Source organism: Puntigrus tetrazona, chromosome 14, assembly GCF_018831695.1.
Source record: "Puntigrus tetrazona isolate hp1 chromosome 14, ASM1883169v1, whole genome shotgun sequence".
Classification (NCBI taxonomy): domain Eukaryota; kingdom Metazoa; phylum Chordata; class Actinopteri; order Cypriniformes; family Cyprinidae; genus Puntigrus; species Puntigrus tetrazona.
The window spans coordinates 25,677,389-25,691,657 of NC_056712.1; the positions used below are offsets into that span (position 1 = coordinate 25,677,389).

The window sequence follows — 14,269 nt, forward strand, 5'->3', positions numbered from 1 at the left end:
TTATTAACGTGATTTCTTCAGGGCTGGAAATGACACATTTGGAATGAGTAGAAGAGACAAAACAGTAGCTGAGAGTGTTGAACTGAAACGAGATTTAAAGTAGTACACTAGTCAGATAATGGTAGTATGTAAAATTAATTTGCATCATGCTTTTGGAAGCCGCTAGACTAACAATTTTGGAAGCTATTTTTAAGCACATTATCAAATTAAAATGTTGTTTATAAAGTAGTTGCCAGAAGATGAGAAAAGTTAAACATTCAACATACTTCACTGTTGTTTGTTTTTTGAGCTATTAAAAGGCCTTGCAGATCTCTCAAGCCTAACAACATACAAAGGTTAAATAGCTCTTTATTTTATGTCATCACTGTTATTTTAAACGACTCAAAATACTAAAAACCTTTTGAGCATTTCCTGATTTGAGTGAAAATGACAGCGTTTATTGTGCTTCTGACTCTTATCCTACTTTAGATTCACGACTGGCTTTTATTTACATGAAGTCTAGCTTAGCTACACTTCCATTTCTCTGAAAACTATCTGCAAACGCTCTGAAGATGATAAAGCCTTCAGCTCAGAGAGGAGTTTTTCTCTTTATAAGGCTTTGACTCTTAACATTTCAACATGGTGCATTAACCCCCCTGAGATGTTTGTCACTCCCTTTGAGAATGCATTCATCACCAACCACTTGCATCTTTTGCCCTTAACCGAGGAAGGAGAAGGAATGTGAGGGGCTGGAAAGACAAATAATGCTGGGAAAAAAAAAAAAAAAATCTCCTTGGAGTTTAATTAGCTGGAGGATGGGGCAAAGGAGGAACAACACCATCAAGGAAATTACTCAATGAGACCAGCTATAGATTCATGCAGTCAATCCATGCACAGATGATCGATGCACACTGCGGTGTAAAAACCACTCTCTTGTCTGAATAACCTATTTTGTCAGGATTATTTTTCTAACTATATAACAGAGGCAGAGTAAAAGTGGTTCTGGAGGAAAGCCTCAAAGAGAGGAAATGATGTTTACGTGAACTGTGAACAACAACAAAAGAAATTCAAAGCATGAAGCTGACAAAAGTAAAAGTGTGTTTCCACAGAAGATTAATTAAACATTTAAATGGAGCTTTATGAATTCAAATGGATTTATAGCCAATGAAAATACATTTTAAAAATATGTAGATATATGCAAATACGAAGTTATAAGTTGTATCCGGAGAAGAGAGCGACTGACCTGATTATTTTTTGCAGTGTGCCATCTTCAACCGCTATTTCTGGTTCCAGAAATATTCTTCCTATTATTTTTTTTTTCCATATAGGATTTTAAAAGTCTTACCTATGAGGTTAATTGCAATATTCCTTACTTCGATTTGAAGCAAAAGTACAACAAGCCAAAAGGTACAATATAGTGAACTTAATGGTTTTAATTAGGAGTTAGAATTAAGCTTTTGAATGAGAATCACAATAGAAATAATGGATTAAAGGATACTCTCATATAAATCCTATCTATCTATATATATATACAAAAATCTTAAGAATAAAGAATAAAACATCTACACAAACCACACGCACATGTTTACTTTAGCTTTGTGTGTTTGGCTCAAGACAGCCAAAACCTATTAACATGTTACTGCACTTTACAAGGAAAAAGTCTGTTTTACCACTGAGATGTGATTTCTCTCCAGTGAAACTGGCTGGATATCATTTGGAAATGTTGCAGGTTTGGCCAACCATTTAGACAGGAACTGAGTACAGGAGAGGTTCTGCTCAAACCACAAATCTCTCCTCTTCCCTGCTTATACAGTGTTAAGCGACAAATGACCTGAAACATTAAACACCAGCATTGTGGTGTCAGTGACACATTGTAAACAATGTGACAAGACTAAATCAGAATGGGTCATTTACAACAGCAAAGTGTGTAGACAAAAACTCCCTCCTGCCTAGGGGGTTTATTGAGCGCAGCCCGTGTCAGAAGAATGGAAATGGATTTAACATGTGCGCGTCTGCTGTACTGTAGCCATGTATGGACTGTTACGCTATAATTGCGGACTAATTGAGGAAATTGACTAGTGCTTAGTTCACATAATCGGGACAGACGCAGCTCTGTAATAGTATACTGGAATTTTATCCAAGTGACTTCTAAAATGAAGAAGCAGTAATATGCAAAGTGCAGAGTTTTATAATAAATCAAAGTATAAGAAAAAGATTTTATGTACAATAAATAAAAAAGGAAAATAGAGTAGATAATAGAAAATGAATAGGATTATGTGGCACTTTTTAAAAGCTTCAACAATAGTACACTATAAATGTTAAAAGTCCCTTTTATATATTAAGTGTTTGGTTCTAGTCTTATGACCGTCTGCTGCATTTATGGCACCTGTTTTAGAGTGGTCGAGTGTTCTCTTTAAAACTGTGTATTGTGATTGGCTATCAGTGTTTTTACCACAGCTAAAGGGCATAGAAGAATGATATCTTTGGAATCAGTTTCAGAATTATTATTTCCAGGTAAACAAAACCTGAAAATGTTGACAAAGAATAAACCACCTATTATATATATACATATATATTACAATCATGACAGAATGTCTTAGTGAAATATTTATTCTATTATATAAACATATAAAACAAATTATTTAAATACAGAACATCTGTACACAACCTTTGTACACAAGTTTCTGTAGTGCTCAGCATGGGTGCAGATTCAATCCATTCAGTTTCTTGGCTTTTTAAACATGGCAGAGTGGGTCACCTAGAAAAGCAGCACAAAGTAGAGCAGCAAGATGGGGGTTTTCATGCATTAACGGGTCCTAGACTCTCAATCCTCTTCCAGTTGGACTAATTTCCCATTCATAACAAACACCAGTTGGTAGAATTCTATTGTGCACCAAACAGGCAGTTAAGACACAGTGTGTATTCAATATTATTTGCACTTGTCATTTGAAATGCAACCAAGCAACTTATGTTAGCAAAGGAAGAGAAACGAAATCATCCGAAACGGTAATGGTGACTCTGTTGTAGGTTATAACGCAAGTAAACAGCTAAGGGGCCATTTCTACAAGATGCTTTACTATATGAAGAGAGCGGAAGCTTGTGAGGAAAGAGCATGTGCATCAAGTCATCTGAAGATGAATAAAGGGATATGCTCTGCAACTTTATCCACACGTGCTTCTGATTTAAAACTGTTCTACTAGATTTCTATAAAAAAAGTGGGTTAAATTAGGGAAAACCCCTTTTCTTTTTGTTCTGCAATTCTTTAGCTCTATGAAGCACAAAGAAAAAAAAAAGAAAAAAACAGCTACACTTTTCACAAATTCTGCCACGTTCCTTTCATGGGCCAAGAAACATTTAATCACTTCACCAGGTTCTAGGTTAAACTGACTTACAGCACCGTTAACAGTGAAGTAACACACGCAGCCAACTTCTGGAGAAAGGTGAGAGAAAATAGTAATAAAATATGACTTGTTAAAACAAAGGTCTCTCAAAAGGTATGCTGTGCAAAAAAATAAAAAAAAAGGATGTTATTGCCTGAAGCAGTGCAGACACACCGTGAAATCGTGCCAAGTGGCTGAAGAGAAAAAAAAAAAAAATTCTACCAAGAACAACATTTCTGTCTCCACCAAAAAACCAAACAAGTGATTTCACATGCCACCTGCCACGGCTCTGCAAGTATTTTCCCATGTGTACAACTGCAGCAACAAAAACAACTCTTGACACCAATCACCTCTCTTTACAGTAAGTGTGCTGCTGCTCCTGGAAGAGCACGCCATTCATCCTTCATGTAATGAACACAAGCGAAGCAGCCTGGTGACACCATTACTCTAACAGTTCATTAGTCTAGAATGAACTCGCAAAAGACAATGGCTGATTGGAAAGCGATCACTTTCTGTTTCAAAGTCGACTCAGAGATAAGGCAACTGGAAATGCCTTGGTATTCCACAGTGAGGCTGTGTCTAAGACGCCTCTCTTTTCTTGCACAGAGGTGGTCAGAGCCTGGCAGAGATTTGAAGAGCTCTCTCCAGGCTCTCTCCGGCTGAGCAGTAATTGTTCTAGATCTTAGTCATCCTCCACCGGTTCCCCCGGACGTCACAGTAGTGAATGAAGACAGGCGACCACCACCTGCGCTGGAAAACACCCCACGTGTCTGCCGTCGCTTCTGAGATCTCTTCACGATGGTCTCCATGCAGATGTCGGCCGAGAGCTGCCCCCTTACGTCGTGGCGCATAGATCGTGGCTGACAAAAGAATAAAAAGTATTTTCACAAAAAGGCCCAAACACCAAGCTTAAAACTTATAATTTGTGTAATTCCATAATCAAAATAAAGGGCGACAGAAAAATAACTTGCAGTTGATCCGATATCAATTGTGCTTTAGTCATTATAGTTAGAATATTAAGATCTGAACTTTGCAGTTTCATGACAGACAGTGTTACTTATATTTTTCATCATCCTCAAAGTCGAGATCGTGCATGTAACTGTTGGGCTCTGCGGTGCGTAATTTGAGCGAAGCCAGGGGAAAATCTGTTATCATCGAATACGGCGCCCCATCTACCACTCCCTAAAGAACAGGGAGTGTACAGGAAAGATCAAAAGCCATTACTTTTTATTCCTTTAAAGCTGAAAGCGATCTGGTACACATTTATGGGCAGCTTTGACATTATGAGAGTCTGCGACTTTTCTCACCCATTACGATGATTAAGTTTGTGGAAGGGATTTGGAGAAATGTAAATGCAACTGTAGAATTTCTCCCTCTCTCTCACATACTAAAACTGTAAGTTTCAGAGGAAGTGAGGGGAGCTTGGAGTTAGTCTCAAAGGATCCTGATCTGTTTCCTCTCACCCTCTAAAGTGTAGATGTCTCGGCCTCAGGGATAGCTGGGATACTTCTTTACATCCTCTTCCCGTCCGCGTGGCCTCCGGAAAGAATTCATACTTGATGAGTTCTCTTGTGAAAGGACAAAAACACAGCTTATGAGTCTTTTGGGTCTACCACGATAAGAAAATAGTGCCACCTGGTGGACAAAGCAGGATTCAGACGAGCCATTTGGAAAACTGGCATAATTTAGCAGAATCAGAAGTGTAAATGTGAGAAAATTAGGCATTGCCGAATCAAGAAGATGATAAAAACTAAAACGCTAAACAATGCTTTTTATTTTTGGTGTATATTTATTAAAATGGAAATATTCTTATTACTGATGTAGACCACTCACTGGCTAATGTTAGCGATGGTGTCCATCCAGCTACATACGCGCACCTTATTCCGGACATTGGGTGGGTTGCTGAACTCGTGGATAATAGCAATATGGTATGGATATGGACCACTGAAGAGCTTTTTTCTCCAGAGCCAGAGAATCAATCTGGATGTTGAAAAGAACGTAACATAACTTTGTTCTTTAAATACCTCAAATGCCCTTTTTAAGAAGACATATTAAGCACCATTTTACAAAGTGTAATTAGTCTCTGGTGTCCCCAGAATGTGTCTCTGAAGTTTCAGCTCAAAATTCTCTACAGATCATTTATCACATCATTCTGAAAACGGCTATTTTGAGTGGAAACAGTTTTTCTGTGTTTGTTTCTTTAAATGCAAATGAGGGTTTTTCTCCTGCCCCTTTTCCAGAATAGAGCTGCATTACAGCGAGTACCTGCTAAAAACCCCTATTTTAGTTCTGATTATGATGTTAAACTAAGTTCTCACGCACACACAAGTTTACGTTTAAAACACACAAGTTACATAGTTCTCTTTTCTCCTCTGAGACTCTAAATAGTGCACCCAATGACAGTAGCTGATGGTGCAGCAGGTGGAAATTTACAGATTAAGGAGCATTATCATCACAATAAGCTCCCTTTGCAATGCCTCAAGAGGAGCGAAATCAGAAACGCTGATGCGTTCAGAAAAAGGCTTACTAAAACAAAGTTACTGGGTTACTCCAGATGCACTGGGGATCTGATCAAAGCACTTAAAACCTTGAAAAGTCAGAATTTCATGATGTGTCACCTTTAAAGGGCTCAAATTACACACTATTCTAATAATTTCTCTCTTACAAAACCTCAGAATAACTTACCTGCTGCATGGGCCTCATGTAGATGATGCTGTTTTCTCTCCGGTGGCATCCGTAGAAGATCTGGTCAAGCACCTGCTCCATGTCCAGTTTCTTACACTGCGTAATCAAAGCGGTTTACTATGGGGCACTTTCTACCACCAAGTGTTCAGCACCTCTACAGCGTGTTGCTTGGGAAGAGAGGATCAAATTACACATAAGGATCTGATACAGTTTGCCTCCTATGTCTATGTTCTCTGCTATGTACTCACCAGTGGACAAACATCATTTTGGGGCACTCCTTAGGACCAGGTCTGTGATGCATGCAGTTTGTAAGTGTGATTCCCACCAGGTTTAGATTTAAGGCTGAGCACCTGTGCAATATGAAAGACATTTGTGTTTTTTAGGCACTGAAGAAACATTTAGTTAGTGAAATAAGACCACAGACCCACCTGGACATGGTCATCTTCAGTCACGGGTCACTTGTGCTGGTGGACTTGTCTGCCATACGTTTCCTCTTGACTGCAACCGAGAGGCTTTGCTTTGGGTAGTTCTAGATATACCAAAAGGTGGTGAGAAATTAAAGTGAAGTCTTACTGATTCTCATCTTTCTTAGATCACAGCTCAAATATTCTTCTGTCATAGCAGAAAAGAGAAGCAGCACACCATGAACCTTGTGTCACTTTAATCTACGCAGGATTTCCATGGATTAGCTAATTCATTAAAAAAACACTTGCTTTAGAAAATGACTCTTTATGGAGCTATGTTTATAAACTGAACAAAACTGAGAGAGGAATGTCAAGTTTCTTAGAGCTCATCAACATTGAAATCTGTCAGTTTTTAGCTTAATTTCAGTCTGTTTTAGGAGCCGGTGAACAACTTTTCTACTTTTCCCTTGGACAGTAATGCGGTTAATAAATAATGATAAATTCTCATTTTTGGATAAAATCTGTTTTAAGTAAAATGTCAATGCAATTTTAATATGTTTTATACTTTTGTGTTTGTAAATACACTACCAGTAAAAATCTGGGATTAGTAAAAAGCTAATAACTGTATTCAGTAAGGACAGATTAAATGGATCAAAAAGTGGCAGTAAAGACATTTATGATGTTACATAATCCCCTGTTCTATTAATTAAAGAATCATGAAAGTCTTTCTTTAAAAAGCATTAAGCAGCACATTTTCCACACTAATACCAATTTTGCAAATTAGTTTTGAAAGATTTTTAGAGCTCATGACACTAAAATAATAGCTCAGCAAAATTTGAAAATTACATAAAATAAATAAAAAGTATATAGAAAGATATATATATATATATATATATATATACATACATACACACTACACTTTCTATAATAGCTGTTCAGCAAAAACTCACAGCCCACACAACCAAAAACACACATGTAACATTACCACTGCAAAAAAATAAAAAAATTTAAATGTATATAGAAAATATGTTACATAGCCTAAATCAAGTAAAGTTGTTTTTAAACCAATCAACGACCTGGAATAGTGAACGATAGTAACAGTTTATTATTATTTTTGTATTTAATTAATTATGATATTTAATTATTACTACACATTTTATGTATATTAGCATATATTATTATTTTCTATTGATAATAACTTTGGCCCTCCTGCACATACACTGCGCCCACAGGTTGAAACCACTACTTTATATATTTATATATGAAATAAATGGACCCAAACTTGAAAACATTCTACACTGTCAGTGGCTTTCATTCATAAAAGCATAAAAGAAGTGCTATTCTTAGCACTGTAGGATCACTAGTAAACAAAATGATTGTTGTGCTTTATCTAAATGTCATGAACACAAACAGGGAAATAGAATATAACTGCCAATATAGTAGAACAGTCATCTCGACATTCTTCCATTTGCTTTTATTCTATGCAATAAAAGGCACTCCAAAAGGGTCAGTTTTTAACACAACTCTGACTCTTTTCAACTGCTCAATTGATTCTCTGACATCCCACTGTGAGTAACCTCTGCTCTCGTCTTACCTGACTCACACACCAGGGGCACAGAGGAAAGTCTGCTGCAGCACGAGTCACCGGTCTCCTGGGAAACTCATCTGTAGGGCTTCTGTGTGACGATCCTTGATGGTGGCCTGCAGTCCTCTCACTGTGCCCCTCAGATGAGCCTTGAGTCCTGGGTGGAGCGCTGGTGTGCCTGTTTTCCATCTCATCTCCTCCTGCTCTCTGATCTGGGCTGTGACGTTTCTGATCTATGGCTGTCGTCGCCCCTGCTGGCAGACAGTGGCTACCACGAGTTCTGTTTTCAGAACCGGGACGAGACCTGCTGCACGCATCGTGTCCTCACCATGTCATCCTCTCCTCTACCCGCACCACCCTGGTCGCCCTGATTGGCAGAGTCCTCTCCAGCGGATGGAGCAAACACAGCTGCCAGCAGCATAGCCTGAAGCAGACCCAGGTCCACTGTTTCTGTCTCTGCCCAGCGCTCAGCCAGTCTCCAGTGGCTGCCTTCATGTCAGCCTTGATCTGCTTGCGCTGGTCACCTGACAACCTTTCTCACAGCTGAGCTCATGAGGTTGCGTGCCCACGTCCTACGCAGTGGAGTTTACCTTTACCTGTCAGAATATAGCACAAGCAGCATATCAGCATAAGTCGGCCATTAAATTTGTTCTCTCTTCAATTGCGTCAGTGCAGTTAAATGGATAGTATTGCTGAATTTTTAATTTTCCAAAAATATTTGAATATGCTTGGCCACTTAAAAATCACGTTCATATGAACTGTATGAATTAATCAGCAACACTTGAACAGTAGTGTATATTTAATTAAACATATGAGAATTTAGAGCAGTTTATGCATTTTTTTGTTTTATTGTCTATGAAGACTTTAAATGTAAACTACCATGTGGAGTCATAGCTGTACTGCTCTTCCCCTGGGCTTCTGTCCCGGGGTACTGGCCTTGAGAGCGGGCAGCAGCTGGTGTCCTGATTGGACAGTACTCATCCTCACTGTCCGAGTCTGACACCACCACCGACTGCTTCTTCACGGAGGTTTGAACTCCACTAGGTCCTGAATAAATAATAAAAGAAACGTCATACGTTAATGATTAAAAAATAAATAAATCAAAAAAATCTAATCTGTTGGCATTATTTGCAAGGTTACTTCAGACCTGCTTGTTCTTCATCCTGTTCAAGTGAAGCATTAGTTGTCTGGCTAGAAACCCTGGGTCTCTTCCTCTGGATTGATGCCACAAGAACTGGCTCGTGCTCTATGTTGTCTGCCACCATGCCCTCAACATCAGGAATCTCTGATTGAAAGCATAATGTTCAAAGCTTTCAGCAACCAAAAAAAATCATTAACCCTATCCCTAAAACCAGATTTTGGCACACACCTTTTTTTAATGAATAGAAAGTTCAGGAAAACAATTTATCTGAATCTTTACTGTCACTTTTGATCCGTTTAATGTATTATTGACTAGTGCTGTCAAACAATTAATTACATAAAAATAAAAAAAAACTTTTTTGGTCTACATAATATACATGTGTACTGTGCATATTAATTATGCATATAAAAATATACACATTCAAATATATAAGAAAATTAGGTTATGTTTATATATTAAATATATTGATATATAATACACATGTATATATTATGTAAACAAGAACTTTTATTTTGCATATGATTAATCATTTGATAACACTGAATAAAGTTAAAGAAAAAAGCATTAATTAAAAAGAAAAAGAAAACACTTTTGAATGATAATGTGTATATATATATACCCTCTGGACCACGGTGAGGCACATCTTCGACCCGGTCATCATTGTTATTTGGTGGAATGTTCGCATCGTTATTGTTCTGGTGATTGTTGTTGTTATTGTTATCATTATCATTGTTGGAATTCTGATTGCTGACCAGGGCAGACGAAACTCCGATACCAGTGCCTGCACTGAGTCCCACGCTGAGCACAGCCCTGCGTGTTAAACAGATGAAATGTTATGAGGCATGTTAACTTTATCTCCTAAGGTATACATTCATTTCATTTATACTGTAACTTCTTTACTGCTCAAAAGCACACACATTGTGATTACTGTACATGAAAAGATCTGTTTACCTCTAATGGTAAAGATATTTATGTGTCCTTCACACTCTGTTGTTATGGGACGACGGCTTACCTTGGGAGGTTCCCGAAACATCTGGTCCAGAGAGATGAATTCCAGGCTGGGAAGCATCTCAATGAACTGACTGAATGACTCCAGCTTGATAGCATGACAGCGCACTAGAGTGAGGTCCACCAACCGACTCCAGCGCGAGTGGTCTTTAACAAAGAGCAGCTAATTTATCAGATTTAAAAAAACAATACTAAATAATGCATAAAGTCAACTGTCAGATTTCCAGATAACACTGACAGAAACGGTACATTTAAAAAAAGAAAAGTACCATCTAAAAAGTCTAAATCTAAATAAACGAAGATGGATCCATTACCTGTGATCCAGTTGTGTGGATTGTGAAGATGTGGACAGTTATAAATAACCAGATACTTGATGGAGGTAAACACCTCATTAACAGCCTTCATTCCGATGTCTGTGATGATCCCAGGATTCTCAATTACATCAGCAAGACCGTATTTGACTAACTCAGCATGGCTCATATTACTGTGTAAAACATGTTTTGTAAATGAAGGGTTAGTTAACGCAAAAATGTACTCATCTCCAAAACCAAGAATGTCATTCATCTTTGAAACACAAATTAAGATTTACAAGATATACGCTTTATTAAAAGTCTGTTCAACCAAAACCTTCACACTTTAAACACAGACATCATAAAATGAATACATATGAATCGTTTTTATCCAAGTCTTCCCAAGACCAAAGCTGATCCAAACACATACGTAGAACAGATTAAAAGTGACCTTGTACCACAAAACCAGTCATGAGGATAATTTATCTTTTAAATTGAGATTTATACTATATTAATAGTCAAAAATTAAGTTATGATATATCTACAGTAAGAAACATATTCATAGAACATGATCTTTACATTAATGATTTTTGGCATAAAAGAAAAATGTATAATTTTGACCTATATATGTAATGGATTGTTGGCTAATGCTACAAAGATACCTGTGTGAATTAAGACTTAGTGGTCCAAGGTCAAAAATGTAGTAAACGCTGCTCATATGCGCTTGATTGTCACGTAAAGTTTTGATGAAATGGACTGTCAATAGAGGAACAGAAATCTCTCAGGTTTCATTAAAACTCTGAAGATGAACAAAAGGTTTTGAGCAGAGATGAGGGGAGCTGTTAATGACCGACATTTTATAACAATCACTTACACTGCAACAGAAATTCATCAACATATCCAAGGTGCAAAGTTTCAAACTGGGGAACTCCAGTTCCGCCATCTTCAGTGCGGAGAACACCCCATCTTTGGTTAAGAAGGCTGGATTCGAACTTCATGCAACCTGGACAACCAGAGTTAATTCTGTTAACATCTATATAAAAACCCATCAGGATGGGTTAATTGTGTACTTTAAACGTTTAAGCGCAGGAATTACCTGCGAGCAGCAGTAATGATGAGGTAGCCCAGATCCACTTCAAGTGCATTTTTTACAGGCACCGAATACAATTGTGTGCAAATTACGAAATCCTCCTAGAAGAGATGCATTCACATAGTCAACGAGAAACAGATATTGCGAACGAACGTTGCACAGTCGAAAAAAGGTTTTGACTGCTTTACTATAATGTATCGCTCAGCAGTTTTATGATTCTTATTTATAAGGCGCTAGCAAAATCTTTATCTTACCTGACCTCCAGCTATCCTCCACAACATGCTGAATCAGTCCCCTTAAAAAGGGCACCCTCACCAGCTCCAGCTGCTCTAGGTTGCGGGCAGAGGCCAGGCCGGTGACAAGAGGCACATACTTTAGAGAATTAGTGGGACCGGCGCAGTTCCTCATGACGAACGTACGCAAATTCACACAGAGAAAGTCTTTGAAGGGCTGAGGCTTAGTGAGGCGCACCCATTTCAGGTACAGATGCCTGAGCATGGACAGACAGGGGATCTCCGGCACGTTGACACCTATAAGAATGAGAAAGGTTTGTGATGAGATGATCTAGGCGTGGAAAACAGTTGGCACAGTCTAAAACTCACCGACAAGATGCAGGGTCTGGATTTTAGCTGCAGCTGGAATAGTGAGTTTGTTCTCTGAAGGAATAGGAAAGGCCCCGTTTCGGTTCCTGAACTTCCCTAGAATATGAACCTGAGGCATGTAGTTCCATATCGCCTCCACCAGCTCCAAATGCGATGTCTCCACACCCTGTAAGTGCAGATACTGTCCTTATTTTTTAACTGCAGCTGAAAAAATGCTTACAAAATTTTTTATGAACCGAAACAACAACGATCTCTTATGCATCATGGACTCACAATAAGATTGGGACAGGCCTGTAGAGCCTCCAAAACACCGGGAATGCTAAAAGCCTCATAACCTCTGACTCTCCTTCTCTCTGAGATAACGTGGATGAAGGCCATACAGCTGCTCCAAATCAGGCATCTTCTTCATTAGCATAAGGAAACTGGAGTCTGTGAAACCTGAGGTACACATATCAGTTTAAACAACTGAATTAGGTGTTTTAAGCATGCAAGGCTTTCAGACTGGTATTTCAAGAAAGGTTTACATAGGAATAGAGCAATACATTGCTAAACAGAGAACACTGGCGCTGGCCAATATCTAGCAACAGCACTAGTAAAAGGTAATAAACATGTTTGTGAATGTGAATGTTTTATTAAGCAATTATGCATTAAAAAATTATGAAACTGTAAAAACATTTATAAAGTTGCAATAGTTTTCTATTACAAATAAATGCTATATCCATCCACCCACATCAAAAAAATATGCATTTCACCAAAATATATATGCAGTTATAATAAATATTAACAGTTCTCAACCTTGATAATAATAAGAAACATTTATTGATCAGCATATTTGAGTAAAAATTTAAGTATGGTAAAAAAGTATTAAATCTAGCTAAGAGTACTCTGTAATATATCAAGACTAGTACAGCATTGGCTTAATCAAAACTTTTTATGTAAATATGCAGGACTGAGGAATGTGAAATTGTACCATGTCAAATTAATAAATGTAACTTAATCTGAAACTCAAAGCCCTTAGGCAAACCATATTGACTACACATTTATACCAGGTTTATTTATAAAAATACTGAAATTAAGCGCCGTCATTCTACCTGAGGGCATGTACTCCCACCACCGGCTGGCACACAGGTCCACAACCTTCACCACCATAGAAGTACAGAGTCACCGCCTCCGCAGTTTCCCGTGACAGACACTCCATACACATTATATCCTGCATGGGTAAGTATCTGTGGGGAGATGGACTTATTCATCATTATCCAAGTCAACTATAAACCATTGCAATTTGAGTTGACCCATGACAGCTCTGTTGAAAATCTCTGGAATTTAGAATAGAATCGCATGGAATACATTTGCTAACTATTGTACTAACTAGCGGTGGGATGTCGGGTGTTGTACTGACCGGAATATATGGCAGAGCACCTCATGCGAGAGCTCGTTGATATAGTCTTTAGGTTCCCTCATGTCCAAGGGAGCTAAATGTTCCTCCCAAACTATGAGTCCTGGTGACCTTGCGCCGTGGGCCCATCATGTCCAGGGCAGTGAGATATCCACCAATGGAAGGCAATAAACTCACTCCCTCTGTCCTGACCTTCTTCTTTGTGGCATCAACACACAATCATCACTCACTCCCTTTCTACAGAATAAACACAATTGCACATCTGTGAGACAAAGAATTAGTTAACAAGTAAACCCATCTAAACCATCATAATACAACATTACTATATCAACAGCTGTCAGAAAACACAAAACTAAAGCTGAAAAAGACCCCTAAACACACAAGACAATGGACATTAATCTAAACTGGCTGCAGCACTCATATCAGGCTAACCTAGTAATATCTATGTCATGATTTTAACACCGGTAGTTAAGAGGCATCATGGCTCAAATGTAAAAGAGATGAGCCGTTCAGTCATCAGACGCATGTGAGGAGATATTGCTGCGATTTCAGGCTGTTATGATCATATGTTATGGTCACCAGCTCTAGCTAGCAATCAGCTGTTAGCAACCTCACCACTGTTTTATAAAGATATAGACCTAACGGTGCTGTAACCACACCTTTATGAAGAAGCGTTCAGCTGAAATTGGTCCATTTACGTCCTCTGGTT

The 14,269-nt window shown here is 38.3% G+C and overlaps 1 pseudogene; it reads right to left on the reverse strand.

Annotated features, from left to right (window-relative positions):
* Nucleotides 1-4,041: 4,041 nt before the first annotated feature.
* On the reverse strand, nt 4,042-13,785 carry LOC122357341 (annotated as a pseudogene).
* Between the last annotated feature and the right edge of the window lie 484 nt (nt 13,786-14,269).